At 46.1% G+C, this 6,917-nt stretch overlaps 1 pseudogene across 1 annotated transcript; it reads left to right on the top strand.

Annotated features, from left to right (window-relative positions):
* Positions 1 to 1,201: 1,201 nt before the first annotated feature.
* LOC147678803 (uncharacterized) lies at positions 1,202 to 3,896 on the top strand (annotated as a pseudogene). Its single transcript, XR_015302497.1, has one exon. The product of XR_015302497.1 is annotated as an uncharacterized LOC147678803 (transcript).
* Positions 3,897 to 6,917: the final 3,021 nt, after the last annotated feature.

Here is a 6,917-nt window from a genome sequence, read left to right as displayed (position 1 = left end):
TCTCGCTTGCTCGATGCGCATGCGCATCGACAGGCGAGACCTAAAAACCATAACCCATTGACCTATTTATAGTGTATGTACTTTGTGATCTGAATCGGACATGTTCTGTGCAGCAGGCATATTAACCTTCTGTGCTATGATGAGTCAAAAGAAACTTCCAGACAAGCTACGGTCTCCCCCCAGAAAGAACATTATTCACTGGAGTTATCCTAGCATTTTTATTGAAACATCATTTACAATGCAATAGCTCTAACTCTCACAAATTGGAGACCTATTGCATTGGAAATGATTGTGTTTTTTTAGCAACCTTTTTGACCGTGCCAGCACACTTCCTGACCTCCGCCCCCATGGCATGCTGATCACTGGCTCGAAGTAAATGAAGACAGCCTGGAAATGCAGCAAATAAACATCGCCACACTTCCAGGCCATCTTCATTTACATGCAAATGCAGAGTCATTGGCGCCCCCCTGGGAACCCATCCACACCCCCCCAGGGGGGCGCGCCCCACAGTTTGAAGACCTCTGCCTTAACCTGTGTAGAGCTAGCTCATAGCCCAACCTTACTAATAGGATTTTAGCAATCTATAATAAAATACATTGTGAATATAACACATGTAGCAACCTGTAACATGAAAATAATTACTTTTGGATTATAACAATTTTTATATTTCCCTCTTCTTCAGTGATTTATTTTGCTCGAGAGAAAGTGTCACTCATGGTCATTGAAATGTCACTGATAATTACACAAAAATTATGAAAATGTCACACATGGCTATCTGAAACCTTGGCAGCTATGACTTATTGGCTTTGCCAGTGCTTGTTTTATTTGCAATCCACGAATCGCCCTCAGAGATGGACGACAGATCTAGACGGACTAGAGTTCTGTGAAGAGCCGATAGACACAGAAGACGGACTTTAGATTACATGTAGCGCCAGTAGCCAGTAGACACAGAAGGCCGACATTAGATCCAGTAGACACTGAAGACGGACTTTAGATTACATAGAGTTCCAGTAGACACAGAAGACGGACATTAGACCCTATAAAGAGCCAATAAACACTGCAGACGGCTGTTAGATACCATGAAGCGCTAATAGACAAAGAAGACGGACCTTGGATCACAGGCGCCAATAGACACTGAAGACGGACTTTAGTGCTCAACCGCCTGTAGACACCAAAGACGGACTCCCCTCCACGTCAGGGCGCCGTGAAGTCCTGCGTCTGTTTCTCTTTCCGTTGGAGCTCGGTACCGGCGCCGCTGGGGGTCACGAGCCGCCGGTGAGGCCGGTGCGGCCGCTGCTCGGACATGGAGTTCTTTGCCCATCCCGCTCGGGGACGAGGGAGCGCCCCGGGGCCGGGCGTGCACACCTCCGAGGCGGGGGCCTCGTTCGGCGGAGGGCCGAGGCTCGGGCTACAGCAGCCCGGAGGACCCGGCAGCAGAGGCCCGGGGGTGGGCATGCACCTCCCCGGGGGACCGGGCACAGGAACCCCGGGGCTGGGCATGCACCTCCCCGGGGGCCCTTACTCCGGAGGGCCAGGGCCCGGCCTGCAGCCTCATGGGGGACCGAACATCAGAGGCCCGGGGCTGGGCATGCACCTCCCCGAGGGCCCTTACTCTGGAGGGCCAGGGCACGGCCAGCAGCTTCCTGGGGGACCTTGCAGCAGTGAGCCTGGCTGGTGGCCTTAGCAGGCCCTGGGACCCGGGCCCCGAGCCCCAGAGACCAAACATCATGGTAGAGTCTACAGTGGACACGCGGGGATGGGGCCCCAGCTGGGTGCACCGGGGCCTGGCCTGGGCCCTCAGCATCTAGGAGGACCCTACAGCCAGGGCATGGGCATGCAGACGGGTGCCCCGTACAACACTGAGCTGGAGCTCAGCCGCCATTGTGTCAATGGGTCAGGGCTAGGTCTACTGCAGCCGGGGGGCCACAATTACATAGACCCAGGTGTGGGTTTGCAAATGCGTATGGTACACCAGGGCAGGATCTATATCTCATCTCAAAACAGGAACCAGGGATACAAGTCTGGAGGCCCAGGGCAGGGTTGGGTATGCCCTACCATGAGTGTGGACCACAGCAGAAGCCAATCTCCAGCAGGCCCGAGTCACAGACGAGACCGCTCTCCCGCAGGGATGAGTGGCAGACGAGACCGCTCTCCCGCAGGGATGAGTGGCAGACGAGACCGCTCTCCCGCAGGGATGAGTGGCAGGCGAGACCGCTCTCCCGCAGGGATGAGTGGCAGGCGAGACCGCTCTCCCGCAGGGATGAGTGGCAGGCGAGCCTGCTCTCCCGCAGGGATGAGTGGCAGGCGAGACCGCTCTCCCGCAGGGATGAGTGGCAGGCGAGACCGCTCTCCCGCAGGGATGAGTGGCAGGCGAGACCGCTCTCCCACAGGGATGAGTCGCAAGAGAGACACAACAGGTACAACTCGGAAAACCTTTAAACTGGAAAGCACAGGAAAATTACTTGAAACAAAAGCAACAAAACTGAGCTTGCATCACAGGCGCTCTCTAAAAGTTGAACCTTTCCCTCCACACTGTTCAGTGAAAAAAATTCAACAAGAACTTCAGAACTTGTTTGGAGAGTTTGGAGAGATTACTTCAATTCAGGTTAACGGAAAGGATGAGCAACGTAGTGCCATGGTGTTTTACAAGTTTGTAAAGGATCGTGACAGTGCTTTATCAGGAACCCAAGGGACAGGTCTCTTTAACAAGAAAATTAATGTCACTGTGTGGCCATACAAAAAAGTTCAATTGTACACAGCTAAAGTAGACAGTGGATTTTTTGCAGAGGAGGGATCAGGGACACTGTATATTACCAATTTGAGTTGGACTGTTTCTCAGAATGACCTCTTGCGTTCCTTCAGTAGTTTTGGGGAGGTATTATATACTGAGGTTCAAAAATTGTCCATGCTTCACAACTATGGTGTTGTGCAGTTTACAGATGAAGCCAGTGCTAATAAGGCCATTAGTGAATTGAATGGACACTTCCTTTCCCGGAGTAAGCTCAAGGAAAAGTTTGGGGATAGTTTTTCTTCAAACTGCATTTTTGTCTATGGTCTTAGTAAGACCAATTTCACACCTACTTCTTTAGTTAACCATTTTTGTCAGTTTGGAACTTTGAAAAAAGTAATGTTTGATTCCTCAAGTGGCAGAGCCCTGGTTTTCTTCGAAGACCTATCTAGTGCAGAAACAGCAATAAATGAAATCAGAAAAAAGTCTGCTGGTAATTTGCTTATGGGGGATTACGCAAATCCTAAATTTACAGCCAGATTTTGCCATTCCATGAAAATGCGTGGGCAAAATAGACAGGGCTTCATTTTGAGATTTGGAAAGCAGAGTAAATATGGAACAAAATATTTAGCACAAAAGAATGAGACCCAGATATTAGTAGACAATAGTGAGGAGCAGCAGAAAGACCTTTTGACTGGGACTGGTGAGGAGGAGGAAGAGGCAGACATGTTAGCAGAAGCTAGTGAGGAGGAGGAGGCAGACATGTTAGCGGAAGTCAGTGAGAAGATGGAAGTTTTGGATAAGGTTGGTGAAGAGCAGGAGGAGGTGTCTCCATTGTTATATTGGAGTGAGAAGATAGAGGCTTCATCAGACTCTGGTGAGGAGGCAGCAGAGCCGTTACCTGAAGCAGATGAGATCAGTTTGCCCGCATTTGCAGAAGGACCCACCCAGTGAAAGAAATGGTACATTCTCAATTCCAGTGATAGTGCACAGACAGAAATCCAAGTATGGAAGTCCAATTCACAAATGACCCTAGAATTAATATTGGTTGTTGTTTTTTTTTGGGGGGGGGGCTCATTATTTTGGTTTCATCTACTTCATGTTAGTTAATAGAAATGAGAAGTGAAATTCTGTTTTTTTTTGCATAAATTAAAGAATTGCAACATTATTAGTGTTTGAAGTAAGTTCTTAAGGCATTGTTTTTCAAATTATTTCTTTGTTTAAATGAACTTATTTTGTTGCTATCACATATATCTACTAAATTTCCATCCAGCATGGGCTATTTAGCACTGCAACACTTGTCTCAGTCGATGTTTGCATGCTGAAGACTTGAAGGGCAAACACCAACTGTTAATTTACTTTGCTTCTTTGGTAACTACAAACCCAACTGTAGTGTGTGGGAGCAGGATAATTGGTATGGTTTGCTTAAAAGTAGGTTGTTCGTTATGTGAAGCATTTCACAAAAATAAAAAAGGGCCAAAACTAGGATAGACAAATGTCTTTTGTACACAGATACTATAGATTATGGAACATAATCTGTGATACCATGATAGTGAAACTGATGTAGGGTGGATACATGCAAACAAAGAGAAAGGTTTCCAAAAAATTCATAAAGATAGTCTTCGTTTAAGGGATCCGAGAACTAAAGTAAAAATGATGAAACTTGAAGCACATTAACCTTGCAGAAGGAAAGAAAATGCACTTTTAATAGTGAGTAGGCACACTCATTGGCTTTTTAAAGCATGCATTACAATGCACTCATTACAACGACCGCGCTGTAACAGCGCATGCTATTACAACGCAAGTCGGAACAACAACATCCTCTGGGGGGGGGGGGGGGCGCTAGATGTTTGAATATTTAAGAATTTACTATTCCAACTCCAGTCTGTGCAACAGTAGTTGCAAAAGTCGTTGTTCCACCTTACGTTGTAATGGCATGTGTTGTAACGACTGCACTGTAATGGCATGCGTTGTTCCGCATTCGTGGTATGCAATGTTTACCTTCAAGTTTATATCTTCCATCTCCTCACCCTCCACAAAGGCAACACATTAAATTGACATGCTGCACCAAAGATCTCAATGTCGAAGACAAGCCATAGTATTTCCACCATTTACCCCAAATTTTATAGAATTTAGAGGGGCAGCTTTTTGCAGTGTAAATAGGTTATTTTAGATGAGCACACCAGTCCATGCCAGTGCGCCTTTGCTTCGGGGTTGGTGGAGACTGTTTTTTCCAAATGCAAGCAGTCTCTCTTTGCAACCAATGTTGCTAGTCCAGTGATCGTTTCATCACCACAGGACCCCTCAACCTGTCCAGTATCCCTAGCAATGCTACTTTGAGTTTTAATTGCAAGGGAAAAGCCAAGACCTTTGGAGGGGTGGAGCCCATATTTGACCAGTATGTTATAATCCCGGGGACGTTTCCATGTCATGTGGAAGAATTCGCTATCTTGGGCATGGCACAGAGTGCAGCTGATATTAGTACGAAGTCTCCCACGGCCAAATCTCTGGGGGGGTCAGCTAAATATGATGGAGATAATGGAATTGGATTAGTCTGAGTTGGGAGGATAACACCAGCTCCCTAGGAGTCATACAAGCCTAACAGCACTCCACCTCGTCCAACTCACCAACCCATCTCTCCCACCTGTGATGCAATCGGTCCAACAACCTGAGTGCATTATCCAGCATGGCTTGATATAGTCGGTAAATCCCACATTTGCCCACGTCTCCCGAGGAGCATGCAGGCCTCCAAGGAATTGAAGGGGATCCTGTAGCTCTGTAGTGTAATGGCATGCCTTATTTGAAGGTGGTGAAACTGGGAGGTGAGAAGGGAGAAGTACGATTGAAGGTTACAAAAGTATACATGTGTGACCCATGCCAAATATCACCAGAGTAGTGATAACAATCTGATCACAGTGAGACAATCCCTCAAGTCGTGTTTAGTGTATTAACCTGCAGCCCGCCACATGGTGGTCAGCCCCATGAGGCACCTGTTCCAACCTGTAAAACTAAGAGTCGCTCGCCATACCATAAAGACCACTCGATTGAACACTGGAAGGGAAAGAGGAAGCTGGAACTCTTAGATATTGTCCATCACACCATTGAGGCCTGTTTCAACTGATAAGCTGGGCTACCTCAACCACCCGGCAGCCAGTTGTTAATAACTAGAAGCTGGGAGGCCCAGTAATAAAGGTGGATGTCCACTGCCAGATCCCACCCGCATACACTGTTCTGCAGGTGCCCTGGGTAGTTGAGAAGGATGTCACACTAGAGGAAGGTAGGAAAGAGCAATGACACTTCTTTGAACCATACGTTTAGAATATGAAGCAGGAAATTTTGCAATACATAAAGGAAACTGGGTAGGACCATCATTTTAATCAGTGTTACTCTACAGAGGAGGTTTAATGGAAGGTGGCGCCACATGTTGTTTGTTAATTTATAAAGCGAAACTATAGCTAAGAAGTGTTTCTTGACTATTAAGATTTAAACCTTGCATCATCCGGGAGAATATTAGGCTGTTATTATTTAGAAGTAATACATTTCATGATAAACCTTTGTCGTTGGAATTTTCAGTGCTTCACAGAAAAAAGTGTATAACAGGCAGCACAGAACAGCACTTGTTGAATGTGTCTTGAATTTGGGGTATATTTCTGTAATGATGGGGGTTGGCAATAAGGATAAATGCTATGTCAACATTTTGAGACCCGCAGGCATCTAAAACATGCAATGTAATCGTCTGCATCCATTATGGATCTCTCTGGTGATTATAGTATTTCGAGTGAGACATCTAAGGTAGTGTATCAGTTTGGAACCTTCCTGTTTGGTATGGTGTTCAAAACTTGTTACATACAAAATCTTAGAGATTTGTGATTTGGTTTCAAATGCCTAATCGACTTAAATCAATTTGAACTTAAAAGCAAGCATTGGCACAGCCAATAGGTCTCGCCTTTGGGACCTTATAAGTGTTTAGCCATGCAACAGTTAATGTTGTTGCATTAAGGATTTTGTGCTGCATAAGTTCCAAAACGAGACCTATTGGCAATGCCATTGCTTGTTTATTTTTATTCTTAACACGCTAAAAGAATACATTGTTTTTAAAAAGGGACTAAAGGGCACCTCTAAAATCAAAACAAAGGTTGTTCAGCATAACTATAAGGACGATACTGCATGAACACTACATTTCTTTCAA

This window comes from Lissotriton vulgaris, chromosome 12 (assembly GCF_964263255.1).
Source record: "Lissotriton vulgaris chromosome 12, aLisVul1.2, whole genome shotgun sequence".
Classification (NCBI taxonomy): Eukaryota; Metazoa; Chordata; class Amphibia; order Caudata; family Salamandridae; genus Lissotriton; species Lissotriton vulgaris.
Note: the sequence above shows the minus strand (reverse complement) of the source record. Positions and strands in the feature narration are given on the sequence as shown.